At 46.9% G+C, this 20,752-nt stretch overlaps 1 protein-coding gene across 1 annotated transcript in view; it reads left to right on the top strand.

The window, feature by feature from the left end:
* LOC135524785 (nuclear receptor subfamily 5 group A member 2-like) overlaps window positions 1–20,752 on the top strand; it is a 160,579-nt gene that overhangs the window by 127,870 nt on the left and 11,957 nt on the right. The gene's annotated exons all lie outside the window — the stretch shown is intronic.

The following is a 20,752-nucleotide window of genomic DNA, read 5'->3' as shown; positions in this document are numbered from 1 at the left end:
GTGTTAGGACTGGACATTGAGGTGGGTGTTAGGACTGGACATTGAGGTGGGTGTTAGGACTGGACAGTGAGGTGGGTGTTAGAGCCATACAGTGAGGTGGGTGTTAGGACTGGACAGTGAGGAGGGTGTTAGGACTGGACAGTGAGGAGGGTGTTAGGACTGGACAGTGTTAGGACTGGTCAGTGAGGAGGGTGTTAGGACTGGACAGTGAGGAGGGTGTTAGGACTGGACAGTGAGGAGGGTGTTAGGACTGGACAGTGAGGAGGGTGTTAGGACTGGACAGTGAGGAGGGTGTTAGGACTGGACAGTGAGGAGGGTGTTAGGACTGGACAGTGAGGAGGGTGTTAGGACTGGAAAGTGAGGAGGGTGTTAGGACTGGACAGTGAGGAGGGTGTTAGGACTGGAAAGTGAGGAGGGTGTTAGGACTGGACAGTGAGGAGGGTGTTAGGACTGGACAGTGAGGAGGGTGTTAGGACTGGAAAGTGAGGAGGGTGTTAGGACTGGACAGTGAGGAGGGTGTTAGGACTGGACAGTGAGGAGGGTGTTAGGACTGGACAGTGAGGAGGGTGTTAGGACTGGAAAGTGAGGAGGGTGTTAGGACTGGACAGTGAGGAGGGTGTTAGGACTGACAGTGAGGAGGGTGTTAGGACTGGACAGTCAGGAGGGTGTTAGGACTGGACAGTGTTAGGACTGGACAGTGAGGAGGGTGTTAGGACTGGACAGTGTTAGTACTGGACAGTGAGTAGGGTGTTAGGGCTGGACAGTGAGGTGGGTGTTAGAGCCGTACAGTGAGGTGGGTGTAAGGACTGGACAGTGAGGAGGGTGTTAGGACTGGACAGTGTTAGGACTGGACAGTGAGGAGGGTGTTAGGACTGGACAGTGAGGTGGGTGTTAGGACTGGACAGTGAGGAGGGTGTTAGGACTGGACAGTGAGGTGGGTGTTAGGACTGGACAGTGAGGAGGGTGTTAGGACTGGACAGTGAGGACGGTGTTAGGACTGGACATTGAGGAGGGTGTTAGGACTGGACAGTGAGGAGGGTGTTAGAACTGGACAGTGAGGTGGGTGTTAGGACTGGACAGTGAGGAGGGTGTTAGGACTGGACATTGAGGTGGGTGTTAGGACTGGACAGTGAGGTGGGTGTTAGGACTGGACAGTGAGGTGGGTGTTAGGACTGGACAGTGAGGAGGGTGTTAGGACTGGACATTGAGGTGGGTGTTAGGACTGGACATTGAGGTGGGTGTTAGGACTGGACAGTGAGGTGGGTGTTAGAGCCATACAGTGAGGTGGGTGTTAGGACTGGACAGTGAGGAGGGTGTTAGGACTGGACAGTGAGGAGGGTGTTAGGACTGGACAGTGTTAGGACTGGTCAGTGAGGAGGGTGTTAGGACTGGACAGTGAGGAGGGTGTTAGGACTGGACAGTGAGGAGGGTGTTAGGACTGGACAGTGAGGAGGGTGTTAGGACTGGACAGTGAGGAGGGTGTTAGGACTGGACAGTGAGGAGGGTGTTAGGACTGGACAGTGAGGAGGGTGTTAGGACTGGAAAGTGAGGAGGGTGTTAGGACTGGACAGTGAGGAGGGTGTTAGGACTGGAAAGTGAGGTGGGTGTTAGGACTGGACAGTGAGGACGGTGTTAGGGCTGGACATTGAGGAGGGTGTTAGGACTGGACAGTGAGGAGGGTGTTAGGACTGGACAGTGAGGAGGGTGTTAGGACTGGACAGTGAGGAGGGTGTTAGGACTGGACAGTGAGGAGGGTGTTAGGACTGGAAAGTGAGGAGGGTGTTAGGACTGGACAGTGAGGAGGGTGTTAGGACTGACAGTGAGGAGGGTGTTAGGACTGGACAGTGAGGAGGGTGTTAGGACTGGACAGTGTTAGGACTGGACAGTGAGGAGGGTGTTAGGACTGGACAGTGTTAGTACTGGACAGTGAGTAGGGTGTTAGGGCTGGACAGTGAGGTGGGTGTTAGAGCCGTACAGTGAGGTGGGTGTTAGGACTGGACAGTGAGGAGGGTGTTAGGACTGGACAGTGTTAGGACTGGACAGTGAGGAGGGTGTTAGGACTGGACAGTGAGGAGGGTGTTAGGACTGGACAGTGTTAGGACTGGACAGTGAGGAGGGTGTTAGGACTGAACAGTGAGGAGGGTGTTAGGTCAGTGTTAGGACTGGACAGTGAGGAGGGTGTTAGGACTGGACAGTGAGGAGGGTGTTAGGTCAGTGTTAGGACTGGACAGTGAGGAGGGTGTTAGGACTGGACAGTGAGGAGGGTGTTAGGCCTGGACAGTGAGGTGGGTGTTAGAGCCGTACAATGAGGAGGGTGTTAGGACTGGACAGTGAGGAGGGTGTTAGAGCCATACAGTGAGGTGGGTGTTAGGACTGGACAGTGAGGTGGGTGTTAGAACTGGACAGTGTTAGGCCTGGACAGTGAGGTGGGTGTTAGAGCCGTACAATGAGGAGGGTGTTAGGACTGGACAGTGAGGAGGGTGTTAGAGCCATACAGTGAGGTGGGTGTTAGGACTGGACAGTGAGGAGGGTGTTAGGACTGGACAGTGAGGTGGGTGTTAGGACTGGACAGTGAGGAGGGTGTTAGGACTGGACAGTGAGGACAGTGTTAGGACTGGACATTGAGGAGGGTGTTAGGACTGGACAGTGAGGAGGGTGTTAGGACTGGACAGTGAGGTGGGTGTTAGGACTGGACAGTGAGGAGGGTGTTAGGACTGGACATTGAGGTGGGTGTTAGGACTGGACAGTGAGGAGGGTGTTAGAGCCATACAGTGAGGAGGGTGTTAGGACTGGACATTGAGGTGGGTGTTAGGACTGGACAGTGAGGTGGGTGTTAGGACTGGACAGTGAGGTGGGTGTTAGGACTGGACAGTGAGGAGGGTGTTAGGACTGGACATTGAGGTGGGTGTTAGGACTGGACAGTGAGGTGGGTGTTAGAGCCATACAGTGAGGTGGGTGTTAGGACTGGACAGTGAGGAGGGTGTTAGGACTGGACAGTGTTAGGACTGGACAGTGAGGAGGGTGTTAGGACTGGACAGTGAGGAGTGTGTTAGGACTGGACAGTGTTAGGACTGGACAGTGAGGAGGGTTTTAGGACTGGACAGTGAGGAAGGTGTTAGGACTGGACAGTGAGGGGGGTGGTAGAGCCATACAGTGAGGTGGGTGTTAGGACTGGACAGTGAGGAGGGTGTTAGGACTGGACAGTGAGGTGGGTGTTAGGACTGGACAGTGAGGACAGTGTTAGGACTGGACATTGAGGAGGGTGTTAGGACTGGACAGTGAGGAGGGTGTTAGGACTGGACAGTGAGGTGGGTGTTAGGACTGGACAGTGAGGAGGGTGTTAGGACTGGACAGTGAGGTGGGTGTTAGGACTGGACAGTGAGGAGGGTGTTAGGACTGGACAGTGAGGACGGTGTTAGGACTGGACATTGAGGAGGGTGTTAGGACTGGACAGTGAGGAGGGTGTTAGGACTGGACAGTGAGGTGGGTGTTAGGACTGGACAGTGAGGAGGGTGTTAGGACTGGACATTGAGGTGGGTGTTAGGACTGGACAGTGAGGTGGGTGTTAGGACTGGACAGTGAGGTGGGTGTTAGGACTGGACAGTGAGGAGGGTGTTAGGACTGGACATTGAGGTGGGTGTTAGGACTGGACATTGAGGTGGGTGTTAGGACTGGACAGTGAGGTGGGTGTTAGAGCCATACAGTGAGGTGGGTGTTAGGACTGGACAGTGAGGAGGGTGTTAGGACTGGACAGTGAGGAGGGTGTTAGGACTGGACAGTGTTAGGACTGGTCAGTGAGGAGGGTGTTAGGACTGGACAGTGAGGAGGGTGTTAGGACTGGACAGTGAGGAGGGTGTTAGGACTGGAAAGTGAGGAGGGTGTTAGGACTGACAGTGAGGAGGGTGTTAGGACTGACAGTGAGGAGGGTGTTAGGACTGGACAGTGAGGAGGGTGTTAGGACTGGAAAGTGAGGAGGGTGTTAGGACTGGAGAGTGAGGAGGGTGTTAGGACTTGACAGTGAGGAGGGTGTTAGGACTGGACAGTGAGGAGGGTGTTAGGACTGGAAAGTGAGGAGGGTGTTAGGACTGGACAGTGAGGAGGGTGTTAGGACTGGAAAGTGAGGAGGGTGTTAGGACTGGACAGTGAGGAGGGTGTTAGGACTGGACAGTGAGGAGGGTGTTAGGACTGGAAAGTGAGGAGGGTGTTAGGACTGGACAGTGAGGAGGGTGTTAGGACTGGACAGTGAGGAGGGTGTTAGGACTGGACAGTGAGGAGGGTGTTAGGACTGGAAAGTGAGGAGGGTGTTAGGACTGGACAGTGAGGAGGGTGTTAGGACTGACAGTGAGGAGGGTGTTAGGACTGGACAGTGAGGAGGGTGTTAGGACTGGACAGTGAGGAGGGTGTTAGGACTGGACAGTGAGGTGGGTGTTAGGACTGGACAGTGAGGTGGGTGTTAGGACTGGACAGTGAGGAGGGTGTTAGGACTGGACAGTGAGGAGGGTGTTAGGACTGGAAAGTGAGGAGGGTGTTAGGACTGGACAGTGAGGTGGGTGTTAGGACTGGACAGTGAGGATGGCAGAGATGATGTCAATGGATTTGTCAATTAGTCGGGCACTGAAATGTCAAGTGGCATCATCCTCTCAACCCCTCCACCCCTTCCTACCTCCCTAACCCCCACCCTCTCCTCCTCTCAACCCCTCCTCCCCTTCCTACCTCCCTAACCCCCACCCTCTCCTCCTCTCAACCCCTCCTCCCCTTCCTACCTCCCTAACCCCCACCCTCTCCTCCTCTCAACCCCTCCACCCCTCCAACCTCCCTAACCCCCATCCCCTCCTCCTCTCAACCCCTCCTCCCCTTCCAACCTCCCTAAACCCCATCCTCTCCTCCTCTCAACCCCTCCTCCCCTTCCAACCTCCCTAAACCCCATCCTCTCCTCCTCTCAACCCCTCCTCCCCTTCCTACCTCCCTAACCCCCACCCTCTCCTCCTCTCAACCCCGCCACCCCTCCAACCTCCCTAACCCCCATCCCCTCCTCCTCTCAACCCCTCCTCCCCTTCCAACCTCCCTAAACCCCATCCTCTCCTCCTCTCAACCCCTCCACCCCTCCAACCTCCCTAACCCCCACCCTCTCCTCCTCTCAACCCCTCCACCCCTTCAACCTCCCTAACCCCCATCCCCTCCTCCTCTCAACCCCTCCTCCCCTTCTAACCTCCCTAACCCCCACCCTCTCCTCCTCTCAACCCCTCCACCCCTCCAACCTCCCTAACCCCCACCCTCTCCTCCTCTCAACCCCTCCACCCCTCCAACCTCCCTAACCCCCACCCTCTCCTCCTCTCAACCCCTCCACCCCTTCAACCTCCCTAACCCCCATCCCCTCCTCCTCTCAACCCCTCCTCCCCTTCCAACCTCCCTAACCCCCATCCCCTCCTCCTCTCAACCCCTCCTCCCCTTCCAACCTCCCTATTCCCCATCCTCTCCTCCTCTCAACCCTCCACCCATCCCAACTCCTTTCCACCCTTTAGCCCCCTCCCCTGCACTAGCTAGCATCTCTCATTAATATATGTCTTTCACTCTGGGTGCCACAAGGTCAGACACCAATCTGCTGAAACAACACAAACACACAAACCTGTTGAAAATGAAAAAAATTGAGGACACACACACACACACACACACACAACGCCCTGCAAGACAAAAAGAAAACACATAATACCCAGACAGATATTTCCTAATTAAGCACTACCAGCCCGGCTCCGCTGCTTCCCCAATCAATGCTCTGATCCCGGCCAATGAGCTGGGGAGTTCACTAATGCATGCGCAGCCCAGGCTCCCATAATACCCTGCAAATATGCATTTCCTGAAACAAACTTAATCATTTGGAATTCGGTGGGCATTGATTTAACATTCAGAGGCGGTGACGGTTCACGTCCTGCGAGAACCGGGCGGGGGCCCAATAATTCAGCATAAAACCTCTGCCATGTCTTCATCCGATCTTCTAATGTAGATAATAGAGCTAGGGGTTTTCCAGTGAGCCCGGCAGTTTGGCCATAAGTGTAGTGGAAGTGTAGCGTTGATTTGCTCAATACACATATAAAACATGATGGTGTGTGTGTGTGTGTGTGTGTGTGTGTGTGTGTGTGTGTGTGTGTGTGTGTGTGTGTGTGTGTGTGTGTGTGTGTGTGTGTGTGTGTGTGTGTGTGTGTGTGTGTTTGTATTTTCAATCAGCAAAGTATGAAGTCTTCTAGAATGAATGGTTTGTCCAATGAACACAATAATAGGATTCATAAAACAGGTGACTGCAGGACTGAGTGCCTGAAACGCCACAAGTATAAAACATGTATGTATACAATACATCAAGTGCAGTTTCACACAGGAAATACATCTAGTTCTTCTGGTTTCAGTAAAGTGCTTACAAAATATGACTTGATGAAAAACCACTGGACTCATCTCGGTCGACATCTCTCTCGAACTTAGTCAGTGTAAAAGCCTGAAATTACTTCATGTTTGAGTGTACTGACAGTTTCCTTTCTTATCAAGAGTCGCAGCAACCCCTAAGCAATGAATCTAATATTTCTTGATTTTCTTCCCTCTATCTATGGAAAAGGTTCATCTGCGGACGTTTTGTTGTCAGCCCCCCGTCCCCCGTCCCCCCCTAGCTCCGTAATGAGAGCTTCTAAAAAGCTTTCAGACTTTATCAAGCTTTAAAAGCACCAGACCTTCCCATGTTGCCATTATTACTGCCCATTACAGCAGGCTGTTGTTGATTAAAGACGAGTTTGGGGGCAAAATTGTATCTCTACACCCTTGACCTCTCTCCTTTTTGCCTTACATTCAGAATGTACTGGAAATCCCACACCTGATTCCACCCCGACACTCCGACCCTATCTACCCACGTGTAACTCTTTTCCATAACTTAACAATCTAACGAAAACATTAATATAATAACTACAATAACATTTCTATATTGCACAACCCTTTTCCGCCCTTTTGTATTCAGTTTACCGCACTGTTTTTATGATTATGTTAACACGTTGTTTAAAAAAAATATATATATATATCAGTCATCAAACAAGTGGGATTATCAGAAAATGGACCAGAAGAATTAGAGTTTGTTAAGCGACGGGATTTGGAAGTTGCTGGATGACTTAATGCTGATAGAGTTGTGACAACGAGAAGAAAAACAACTTCCTAATTCTGCTTCAAGGTTAATTGTGCTTCCTGATAGAAAGGATGGAGTCTAGTTCAGTGTGTTAGTAGAAATTATACCTATGAAATATACATAAAATTACCATGTCTACTACGTTCATAAGTTCAGATAACTTGTTTTGCTTTAAATAATTTAAGAGACTCATCTGAGATTTTTCTGTGAGTTTTCTTTATGGAGATTATGCAAATGTATGGGGATATTTTAAACACTCCTTTCCATTAAATGAAGGGAAAATACTGTATATGTTAACATGTTCCATCAAATACCTAACAATTTCAGGAACTCCTTTAGTGTATAGACTGGACTACAGTCCGATCCACTACCAACCCTTTGAGAAATAGAAGCCTGACTGGACTACAGTCCTAACCACTACCAACCTGATGAGAAATAGAAGCCTGACTGGACTACAGTCCCAACCACTACCAACCTGATGAGAAATAGAAGCCTGACTGGACTACAGTCCGATCCACTACCAACCTGATGAGAAATAGAAGCCTGACTGGACTACAGTCCGATCCACTACCAACCTGATGAGAAATAGAAGCCTGACTGGACGACAGTCCGAACCACTACCAACCTGATGAGAAATAGAAGCCTGACTGGACTACAGTCCGAACCACTACCAACCTGATGAGAAATAGAAGCCTGACTGGACGACAGTCCGAACCACTACCAACCTGATGAGAAATAGAAACCTTACTGGACTACAGTCCGAACCACTACCAACCTGATGAGAAATAGAAGCCTGACTGGACGACAGTCCGAACCACTACCAACCTGATGAGAAATAGAAGCCTGACTGGACTACAGCCCGATCCACTACCAACCTGATGAGAAATAGAAGCCTGTCTGGACTACAGTCCGAACCACTACCAACCTGATGAGAATTGGAAGCCTGTACTATACAGTAACCGTAATAAAAGGTGTCTGGCAGCCTAGCACCTGGGTATTAATAATGAAAATGTTTGAAATAGGACAAAAATAATCACACATCAAATTATTTGATTTTTATTATTATTATTTCGTCTGTTTGGATGGAGTAGAATTTGACGCAGACTCTTAACTCTCCCTCCAGACGACAGGTAGAGAAGTACGACAGCGAATGTCCTGTAATCTTTGTCCGCTTTCATCAACATACTGCCCAGCTTTAGTGGGCCACACTGAGTAGACAGATGCCCTGTAAAAGTTCTTATAAAAATAAATATTTTCTCTCTCCTTCCTTTCCTCCTCTTCTTCCTCGTCTCTCCTTCCTCTCTCTCTCCCCTCTTCCATCTCTCCTTCCTCTCCTCCTCTTCTACCTGCCAGGTATGATTTAGGGGTGAGTGAGCTATAGATGTTGGTGCAGGGAGGAACTGTTCCTCTCCCTCTCTCTCCTAGACCTTATTACAAGCCTGTCAGTTTATTATAAAACAGGAAAGCAGAGGGACACTTGCAGTTACTGTCTTATCGATCGGTGGAGATAGATTCTGTGATTTAGAGGCAGGCACCTCTGTATCTCTAACATTCTCGGCCCTCCCATTAAGCTCCTCTGCTTTCCTAGCACGGCTATTGATGTATCAACATTAACAGTTACAAGCAGCAACAGAAAATCAATGCTCAACTTTTTCTTTTTCTTTTTTTTTTACCGAGGCTACGTAAGTCTGTGTTGGTCTTCCGGGTTGTCCCCCGCGTCCAGGTACTTAGCAGTCGACGGGATCCCCTAAAACATGCTCCCGACATGTCAGGTGCTTCCCAATTGATATCTGCACTGGAAATACCAATCCTAAGTTTCTTGGGCCCGGGGTTGTTTGGCCCTTCTGGGCCCCCCATCCTCTATCTAGAACGTGAGAGAACAACACTACGGAACATATTTGGCTGGATTTATTTTTCAGACCCACCTTATTTTCACTCCCAGGCGCCATTCGCTCAGCATTCTGACATCTTTTTTTAAAAATATATATATTTAACTTTTCCTTGTTCAACACCAAAGTCTCCTCAAAGTGATTCTCTAAGAATTACGGAGAAATAATGAAATAAATCACTCCTCCAGCCTCCGAGCTGTCCATCACCCCATTTGAAGCGGAATCATAAACAGAATCAGTAGGGTAGGAGTGGAGCTGCTCAGACATTTATGAGAGCTGTGCAGGTCCTGCTGGGACAAACAGGCCGCTCGCAACGCCTCTCATTCTCCATCAATGGACACAAGTTCATTACACACACTTTCAGCTGCACGGCCGTCGAACGCTTTTCACGGGTAGTGAAGTGTGTGTGTGTGTGTGTGTGTGTGTGTGTGTGTGTGTGTGTGTGTGTGTGTGTGTGTGTGTGTGTGTGTGTGTGTGTGTGTGTGTGTGTGTGTGGAGGAGGGGGGGCCCTGTAGTGAGCATATACGGCAGCATCAGAATTCCTGTTTACATGACTGGTGGTCCCCGTAGTCACAGATTGAGGTTATTATCATGTACATGGTATCCGTTACGATGCTAATGTTTCACCATGGGTGCAGCAGCGCTACTATCGCCCAGGCGCTAGCTGCTGCTCTCCGCCAATTAGAGTCTGAGCCCTGCCAGGGCGTGGAGGAGAGGACGGGCTACCCGGGGCCCAGTGGAGAGCCGGGGGTGTTAGAATACAAGAAGGGTAAAAAATAAATAAAGGGAGCCTACATTGTAAAACGCTAGTTCTTTTGAAACAAAGATTTTTGTTTTCACATCCAATTTGATTGTTTTAACGTTATCTCATGTTATCTAGTCATAATTTCTTACCCCAATAGAAGTTCATTACTTCTAGCTAATTTATTTTAAACGAAAATGGAAGTGCATTACTTCTAGCTAATTTATTTTAAACTAAATGTTTCAAATAAAAGCCTGGTGATGTTATGAGAGATCTAAAATGATCATCAAACCTGTACATTATCTTGAAACTACACTTGTTACCTAACATTATCTACCATTATGTAACATTACCTAACATTACCTAACATTACCTAACATTAACTAATGTTAACTAACATTACCTAACATTATCTAACATTACATAACATTACCTAACATTACCTAACATTACCAACAGTAACCAACGTTACCTAATATTAACTAACACTGCCTAACATTACCTAACATTAACTAACATTAACCAACATTAACCAACATTACCTAATATTAACTAACATTAACTAACATTACCTAACATTATCTAACATTACATAACATTACCTAACATTACCTAACATTAACCAACATTAACCAACATTACACAACGTTAACCAACATTACCCAACCTTAACCGATATTAACTAACATGAACTAACATTACCTAACATTACCTAACATTAACCAACATTAACCAACATTACCTAATATTAACTAACATTACCTAACATTACCTAACATTAACTAACATTACCTAACATTAACTAACATTAACCAGCATTAACCAACAATACCTAACATTACCTAACATTACCTACCATTACCTATCATTAACTAACATTATCTAACATTATCTAACATTGCCTAGTATTACCTAACATTAACTAACATTACATAACATTACCTAACATTAACTAACAATACCTAACATTACCTAACATTACCTGACAATACCTAACGTTAACATTACCTAACATTAACTAACATTACCTAACATTACCCTTCATTACCCAGCATTGCCCAACATTACCTAACATTACCTAACATTAACTAACCTTACCTAACCTTACCTAACATTAGCTAACATTACCAAACATTAACTAACATTACCTAACATTAACTAACATTACCTAACAATACCTAACATTAACTAACCTTACCCAACCTTACCCAACCTTACCTAACCTTACCTAACATTAAATAACATTACCTAACATTAACTAACAATACCTAACAATACCTAACATTACCTAACTTTCCCTAACATTAACGAACATTAACGAACATTAACGAACTTTACCTAACATTACCTATTATTACCTATTATTACCTAACATTACCTAACATTAACTAACATTAACTAACCTTACCTAACATTAACTAACATTACCAAACATTAACTAACATTACCTAACATTAACTAACATTACCTAACATTACCTAACATTAACTAACAATACCTAACAATACCTAACATTAACTAACCTTACCTAACCTTACCTAACATTAAATAACATTACCTAACATTAACTAACAATACCTAACAATACCTAACATTAACTAACCTTACCTAACCTTACCTAACATTACCTAACATTAACTAACATTACCTAACATTAACTAACCATTACCTAACATTACCTAACATTAACTAACATTACCTAACATTCCATAACATTCCATAACATTAACTAACCTTACCTAACATTACCTAACATTACCTAACATTAACTAACATTAACTAACGTTACCTAACATTAACTAACATTACCTAACATTAACTACCATTACCCAACATTAACTAACATTACCCAACATTACCTAACATTTACCAACATTAACCAACATTAACCAGCATTAACCAGCATTAACTAACATCAACTAACATTACCCAACATTACCCAACATTACCCAACATTACCTAACATTACTTAGTCTGAATGTCTTACTCCATTGGAAGCAGATAATGTTAATTAATCGTCTTCCAATGTGGTAAGAAATGATGAATAGTAATGTTTCACAATGTAAGATAATGCACTGGTTTTAGGATAGTTTTAGATGGATATTCAATCAATCACATGATTGATATTTCTCGTGCAGATATGGTTTAGGAAGCACCTGACATGTCGGAAGCATGTTTTAGGGGCTAGCGTCGGCTAGTACCTGGACAGTACCTGGGCGGTAGCCTAGTGGTTAGATCGTTGGACTATTAACCAGAAGGTTGCAAGTTCAAACCCCCGAGCTGATAAAGTACAAATCTGTCGTTCTGCCCCTGAACAGGCAGTTAACCAACTGTTCCTAGGCTGTCATTGAAAATAAGAATTTGTTCTTAACTGACTTGCCTAGTTAAATTAAGGAAAAATAAATAAATTACACATGCCCTACCATAAGAACTGTCATTTCTCCATTGATCCCAACCAGGGATTTTTCCTCTGTGGTCATCTCTAAAGCTGTCCCTGTCACACAGATGATCTGACAGGTGCTCTGGCTGTGCCTTTTGTTCTCTGGGGACACAGGCATCCTCCCCACAAACAGACCCCTCCTCCTGCCCTTCCCCGCTTGTGCTCATGTATCTAAAGTAACAAATCAATCAAAACAAACTAAGAGCCAAAATGGACACCCATGCGTGTGAAAAAAGATCTGTTGGTAAGGTTAGAGGTCGCAGGGCGGACGTGTCTATCGATGGAGTAACTGTACATAACTTTAATGGGGATGCCAAGTGCCCGACATGAGTCTGGTCTAGTGGTAGAGCTGCCGACTCCAGCTGGCCCACTGCCCCTCTAGGCGGGAGTTTGAATCCCCTTCCTTGTTGTATTTCTCTCTCACTTGCCTCTCCCACTTCATTCATATCGGTCTGTCAATGAAATGGATGGAATATGAAAGGAGAGTGGAATCCCATTCTCCTTTAATAGGGGGGTGTATGTCCGTGGCGGTTGGTGCTGTTTATAATTAGGGAGGATGATTATATTTTTGATGAACATGGCCTTATTTCTATTACGGCATATTGGACGACTGTCATTCATATTCCATTCACCCAGTTCAATGTAACATCGATAGGTTTAGGCTACTACATTAGACTCAAATGTTCCCTCTACCCATCATGGGGTTGCTACAACCTAGCCTATGAATGAAATTTTCCAAGTAGGTGCACACAGGTCGAGATCATTTTGAGTGATCAAGGTGGCAGGCAGTGACACATTCAATATCGCCTTGCACACTCTTGCTTGCATCTAGCTGATCTAAGGTGTAATCATTATTCCAACAGTTGCAAATTAGATTTTCTATTGGACAAATTTAGGTATGGTTATCCCTGTTTTGTTCTGTTTACTTCCGTTTAAGAAACGTTTTTCAACATAATCGGCAGAGTGAATATACCCCCTGATCACACGCAAACACAGTTCACTTTCATACCAGACACATAAAAACAGCTTGTTGTATATATAATTCCTTCTCATATCTATCTATGTTCTCTCCTTTCCTACCTTTTCCCTTTGCTTGTGGACTTCTTGTGCACAACACATCAGCTGTCTTGTGACAAGCCCCCAAAAAACTTTTCAAGACAAATTTTCATATCATAACTGCTACACACAGCCTACATCATTTGTCAGTCATAGTCAACATAGCTACTAGAACTAACGCGTTAGTAAACACTCTACAATCCTGCAGTACAGTGTATAGTCAGCAAGCAGTTTAGCAGTTACACCGGCGGGCCCCGGTGGCAATACATTAATAAAACCAAAAGCTTGACTTCACTTGGAAGAGTTCCAGTGTTGGATAGCCGTAGCCAACTAGCTAACATAGCATCCCTCTCTGTTAGATAGCCGTAGCCAACTAGCTAACATAGCATCCCTCTCTGTTAGATAGCCGTAGCCAACTAGCTAACATAGCATCCCTCTCTGTTTGATAGCCATAGCCTGCTAGCTAACATAGCATTCCTTTCTATTAGATAGCCGTAGCCAACTAGTTAACATAGCATCCCTCTCTGTTTGATAGCCATAGCCTGCTAGCTAACATAGCATCCCTCTCTGTTAGATAGCCGTAGCCAACTAGCTAACATAGCATCCCTCTCTGTTAGATAGCCGTAGCCAACTAGCTAACATAGCATCCCTCTCTGTTAGATAGCCATAGCCAACTAGCTAACATAGCATCCCTCTCTGTTTGATAGCCGTAGCCAACTAGCTAACATTGCGTCCCTCTCTGTTAGATAGCCATAGCCAACTAGCTAACATAGCATCCCTCTCTGTTAGATAGCCATAGCCAACTAGCTAACATAGCATCCCTCTCTGTTAGATAGCCGTAGCCAGCTAGCTAACATAACACCCCTCTCTGTTTGACCCAGGTGTTTGAGTAGGCTAAACTAGCTAGCTGCGTTTGACACTAGCTAAATTATTATTTAAAAAAATGTATATAGCTAGCTCTCCCGCTCTCTCTCTCTCTCTCTCACTTCTCCTGTTTTTTGGAAGAAACATATTTGTTAAAAACTGTTTTATTTATTTTTTCACCTTTATTGGCCAAGATAAAGCAAAGCAGTGTGACAAAAACAACAACACAGAGTTACACATGGGATAAGCAAACGTACAGTCAATAACACAATAGAAAATCTATGTACAGTGTGTGCAAATGTAGTAAGATTAGGGAGGTAATGGCAATATATAGGCCATGGGGCATTGTTCAACTTCAATAAATAGGCCATTGTTCAACTACTCTCTCATTAAGTCAGCTACTCACCACATTTTATACACTGCAGTGCTAGCTATCTGTAGATTATGCTTTCAGTACTAGATTCATTCTCTTATCCTTTGATTGGGTGGACAACATGTCAGTTCATGCTGCAAGAACTGGAAGCCTGACTGGACTACAGCCCCATCCACTACCAACCTGATGAGAAATAGAAGCCTGACTGGACTACAGTCCGATCCACTACCAACCTGATGAGAAATAGAAGCCTGTCTGGACTACAGTCCGATCCACTACCAACCTGATGAGAAATAGAAGCCTGACTGGACTACAGTCCGATCCACTACCAACCTGATGAGAAATAGAAGCCTGTCTGGACTACAGTCCGATCCACTACCAACCTGATGAGAAATAGAAGCCTGACTGGACTACAGTCCGATCCACTACCAACCTGATGAGAAATAGAAGCCTGACTGGACTACAGTCCGATCCACTACCAACCTGATGAGAAATAGAAGCCTGACTGGACTAGAGTCCGAACCACTACCAACCTGATGAGAAATGGAGGCCTGTCCTGGTCAGTAACCGTAATAAAAGGTGTCTAGCAGCCTAGCACCTGGGTATTAATAATGAACATGTTTGAAATAGGACAAAAATAATCACCCATCAAATTATTTTATTTTTATTATTATTATTTTGTCTGTTTGGATGGAGTAGAATTTGACGCAGATTCTTAACTCTCCCTCCAGACGACAGGTAGAGAAGTACGACAGCGAATGTGTCCTGTAATCTTTGTCCGCTTTGTCCTTGTCAACATACTGGGTCCTGTGTGGCTCAGTCGGTAGAGCATGGCGCTTGCAACGCCAAGCGTCGTGGGTTCGATTCCCGCTGGGACCACCCATATGTAAAAGTAGTGGCCCCAGCCGACTTGTAAGTCGCTTTGGACAAAAGCGTCTGCTAAATGGGATATATTATTATTTATTATTATACTGCCCAGCTTTAGTGGGCCACACTGAGTAGACAAATGTCCTGTAAAGTTCTCTGTAAAATAAATATTTTCCCTATCTCCCCTCTTCCTCCTCTCTCCTTCCTCTCTCTCTCCCCTCTTCCTCCTCTCTCCTTCCTCTCTCTCTCCCCTCTTCCTCCTCTCTCCTTCCTCTCCTCCTCTTCTACCCGCCAGGTATGTTTTAGGGGTGAGTGAGCTATAGATGTTGGTGCAGGGTGAAAGTGTTCCTCTCCCTCTCTCTCCTAGACCTTATTACAAGCCTGTCAGTTTATTATAAAACAGGAAAGCAGAGGGACACTTGCAGTTTCTGTCTTATCGATCGTTGAGATAGATTCTGTGATGAATGAGGTTTCGTGTTGCAATAGCTCTGATAGGTTGGAGGACATCCTCCGGAAGTTATCAGAATTACCGTGTAAGTCTATGGAAGGGACTGAGAACCACGAGCCTCCGAGGTTTTGTATTGAAGTCAATGTACCCAGGGGAGGTCAGTAGCTGTCCTCCGGCTACACCATGGTGCTACCCTACAGAGTGCTGCTGAGGCGACTGTAGTATAGTTTTATCTAAAAAAACTTTTTTAAATATTTGTTTAATGAAATTCACTGAGCAGGATGGTCCTCCCCTTTCTCCTCAGAGGATCCTCCACTGGTGTGTTTTCTAGGACTTGATATTATGAAGCTGTCTTGGAGCAACCTGTCGTTGGGGTCGTTGGTGTCCATAGGCATTTGTTATTCGAAGGCATTTTGAAGTGTAGGACTGTTCACTTCAATACTGTGGCCAGTGTTTTTAAGAGATAGACATGCGAGAGTTTCCTCTGCCAAGTAGTCGGCTCTGTTGTGCCCTCTCTGATCCCTCATTCCTGATAGCGTCTTTCATCCCACTGTCTTTGCTATTGTAAATCACCCGAGTCAAAACTGGTGTGATCAGGAAAATGATTTCGGACAGATTTGCAATACTTTTCTTCTTCAGTGCAGCTCCTGACAACCTATCAATAACAAAGCAAGAGACCCTGATTGACTGAATATTGTATTTGCTTCTCTCCGAGTTGCTTCTTAGATTCCCCCTGTAATAATGTTTGATTATTTACACCCTTCGCTACACGGGAAAGACTCAATGAACCAATGCTCTTGTAAATCAAGCCGGCATCGACAGGAAATGACCAAACATGCCATGTTGCATGTTGCAATACCCCCCCGAGGTACAGGAGACCACGGTGAATAACAAAGCCGAATACATGGCCCTCCAATTTACACTAAAGTCAACTCCCACGTCACGTGACGGGACTAAAATCACAAGCATAGAGAGACAGAGAGAGATAGAGGCATGCAGGGAGAGACAGAGGCAGACAGAGACAGGGAGAGACAGAGGCAGACAGAGGCAGACAGAGGCAGATAGAGGCAGACAGAGGCAGACTGAGGCAGACAGAGAGAGACAGAGCGAGAGACAGAGCGAGAGACAGAGAGAGAGACAGAGGCACAGAGAGACAGACAGAGAGAGACAGAGGCAGATAGAGAGAGACAGAGAGAGACAGAGAGAGACAGAGAGAGACAGAGAGAGGCAGACAGAGGCAGACAGAGGCAGACAGAGGCAGACAGAGGCAGACAGAGAGAGACAGAGAGAGACAGAGCGAGAGACAGAGCGAGAGACAGAGAGAGAGAGACAGAGAGGCACAGAGAGACAGACAGAGAGAGACAGAGGCAGATAGAGAGAGACAGAGAGAGACAGAGAGAGACAGAGAGAGGCAGAGAGGGACAGAGAGAGACAGAGAGAGACAGAAAGAGACAGAGAGAGGCAGAGAGGGACAGAGAGAGGCAGAGAGACAGAGCAGAGAGAGACAGAGAGAGGCAGAGAGGGGCAGAGGCAGAGAGATAAAAGGGGTGATAAAGATACAAATACAACCACTTCCTTTAGTCAGCATTCTCCTCTTTCTGTTTCATCATCAAACAGGAAGAAGAGGGGAAACAGGATGTGTGAAGAGTGAGGGAAAAAGAAGAGAGAGAAAAAATGACACTATGGATTAACTGTCCTTCGAACAGAAAATATACATCCCCCGTCACTCTTGTTGAATTATTCATTCAAATTTTTTCCGAAAAAGAATGAGAGAAATATATTGATGGGAGCTGGCCATTAATGGTCTCATTAGGTGTCAAAGTTTACACTTGGTAGGATTTCTGCTGCTCCGGTAGTTTAGGGGGAGAGGGGGATACTTGACCCCCCCCAATGATTTTCTGTCACTTTATCATAAACAAGGAGGTTTTGACGTGCCCCCCCCCTTACCCATCGGCAAGAGAGGAGGGAAGGAGAGGATAGAAAATGGGGTGGAGAAGAGAGGGGAGGAGAGAAAATGCGGGGGGAGGAGAGGAAATGGGGGGGAGGACTAGTTTGTTGTTTGTTCTTCATATTAACTCCTCCTCCTCAAAGCTTTTAAGACAAAACACAGGTTACATCAGAAAGACAACAAATGGACAACGTTTAGAAAATGTTTTTGACAGCAAGGCACATTTGCATAACAACGACGCCTTTACATTTACTTTACCTGCTTTTTATAAAAAACAAAATAAAATGTTGTTTCCTTTTGTCAACACAATTGCTGCCTAGCATGTGATTCTTTTCAAAGTGGCCAATTGATTGGGCTTGCTAGGTTAGCGCTAGCTGTATTAATTCTAACCATGTAGCACCAGCCGTGTTAGCGCCAGCCGTGTTAGCGCTAGAGGTTAACAGCTCATTGAATTCTGATGGCATTAAAGAGGTGAGAGAGCACAGGCCGAGGAGTGGGACTGTGCCCTAAAAGGTCGACTCATTGAAAGACATTTGGTTCCGCTTGGAAGGGGGATAAAGAAGGGAGGGAAGGGGGATAAAGAAGGGAGGGAAGGGGGCCAGAAGGGGTGAGGAATGGGGGCCAGAAGGGGTGAGGAAAGGGGACCAGAAGGGGTGAGGAAAGGGGGCCAGAATAGGTGAGGGAGGGGGGCCAGAAGGGGTGAGGAAAGGGGGCCAGAGTAGGTGAGGTTAGGGGGCCAGAAGGGGTGAGGAAAGGGGGCCAGAATAGGTGAGGAAGGGAGGCCAGAAGGGGTGAGGAAAGGGGGCCAGAATGGGTGAGGAAGGGGGGCCAGAAGGGGTGAGGAAAGGTGGCCAGAAGGGGTGAGGAAGGGGGCCAGAAGGGGTGAGGAAAGGGGGCCAGAATAGGTGAGGGAGGGGGGCCAGAAGGGGTGAGGAAAGGGGGCCAGAGTAGGTGAGGTTAGGGGGCCAGAAGGGGTGAGGAAAGGGGGCCAGAATAGGTGAGGAAGGGAGGCCAGAAGGGGTGAGGAAAGGGGGCCAGAATGGGTGAGGAAGGGGGGCCAGAAGGGGTGAGGAAAGGTGGCCAGAAGGGGTGAGGAAGGGGGGCCAGAAGGGGTGAGGAAAGGGGGCCAGAAGGGGTGAGGAAAGGGGGCCAGAAGGGGTGAGGAAGGGGGGCCAGAAGGGGTGAGGACGGGGGCCAGAAGGGGTGAGGAAAGGAGACCAGAAGGGGTGAGGAAAGGGGGCCAGAGTAGGTGAGGGAGGGGGCCAGAAGGGGTGAGGAAAGGGGGCCAGAGTAGGTGAGGTTAGGGGGCCAGAAGGGGTGAGGAAAGGGGGCCAGAATAGGTGAGGAAGGGGGGCCAGAAGGGGTGAGGAAGGGGGCCAGAAGGGGTGAGGAAGGGGGGCCAGAAGGGGTGAGGAAAGGGGGCCAGAAGGGGTGACGAAGGGGGGCCAGAAGGGGTGAGGAAAGGGGGCCAGAAGGGGTGAGGAAAGGGGGCCAGAAGGGGTGAGGAAGGGGTGAGGACGGGGGCCAGAAGGGGTGAGGAAAGGAGTCCAGAAGGGGTGAGGACGGGGGCCCATGGCTAATGCAAGTAGTGGAGTTGACTGTGCCCTACCTGGCAAGGGAGGAAGGAAAGACAGGGAGATTAATTAAGATTCCAACGATGCAAAAGTGTGTGTGTGTGTGTGTGTGTGTGTGTGTGTGTGTGTGTGTGTGTGTGTGTGTGTGTGTGTGTGTGTGTGTGTGTGTGTGTGTGTGTGTGTGTGTGTGTGTGTGTGTATCATTGATTACAAACTGTCTGGTTGAATCTGGTTGGAGTGGGGTAGAATTGGGCATTGGTGTCATTTTGAGTAGTGCAGTGTTTTAGATAATGCATGACCAATTCTCTCATTCAAGCCTCTCCTCTCCTCTCCTCTCCTCTCCTCTCCTCTCCTCTCCTCTCCTCTCCTTGCTCCTTTCCTGCCCTTTTAAGGTAAGAAAGAAATATTAAAAGTGTTCGAATCCCTAGCCGACTAGGTGAACAATCTGACAATGTGCCCTTGAGCAAGGCACTTAACCCTAATTGTTCCTCAATGTCGCTCTGGATAAGAGCGTTTGCTAAATGACTAAAATGTCAAAAAGCTGAACTATCCCTTCAAAGCCCCCCATGCAGTCTTATTTTTTTTAAATAATCACTGTACGTCTTAATTTCATGAAAATATATTCAAAATATATTTTTCATAATTTATTTCCCAGAGCCTCCTTGTCCAGACAGCCATGTGTCTGTTAGCAACCAGCGGTAGAGTAGAGCATGACAGGGTTGGAAAATAGTGTGTGTACTCTATATACAACCTTGTATCTTTATGGCAGATCAATGGCGACAGCCCATTGGAGGAAACAAGGAAGTGTAGACCATGTTCGCGTGTGCGTGCATGCATGCGTTTCAGTGAGCAGTTATGCATTTCAGTGAGCGGGTATGCGTTTCAGTGAGCAGGTATGCGTTTCAGTGAGCGGGTATGCGTTTCAGTGAGCAGGTATGCGTTTCAGTGAGCAGGTATGCATTTCAGTGAGCGGGTATGCGTTTCAGTGAGCAGGTATGCGTTTCAGTGAGCAGGTATGCATTTCAGTGAGCAGGTATGCATTTCAGTGAGCAGGTATGCGTTTCAGTGAGCGGGTATGCATTTCAGTGAGCGGGTATGCATTTCAGTGAGCGGGTATGCATTTCAGTGAGCGGGTATGCATTTCAGTGAGCGGGTATGCATTTCAATGAGTGTTAACCGGTATTTGTGTGTAGAACATCAACAGTTCCCATTGTTTCATCCACTGACACTTCCTGTCAGTAGAAACAACATGCAGTGTGTGTACAGCGCTACCCTCCCAGTGACTCAGCAATACAAACATCTCAGCAGTAGAAACGTTACCACACTGGGCCGTGGAGTTGACAGGGCGGACATTGCCCTCTTCTCTCGGCCCTGTTTCCAGCATCAGCTACCCAC

The sequence above is a fragment of the Oncorhynchus masou genome, chromosome 31 (genome assembly GCF_036934945.1).
Source record: "Oncorhynchus masou masou isolate Uvic2021 chromosome 31, UVic_Omas_1.1, whole genome shotgun sequence".
Lineage (NCBI taxonomy): Eukaryota > Metazoa > Chordata > Actinopteri > Salmoniformes > Salmonidae > Oncorhynchus > Oncorhynchus masou.
This window is presented reverse-complemented; position numbering and strand designations above follow the sequence as displayed.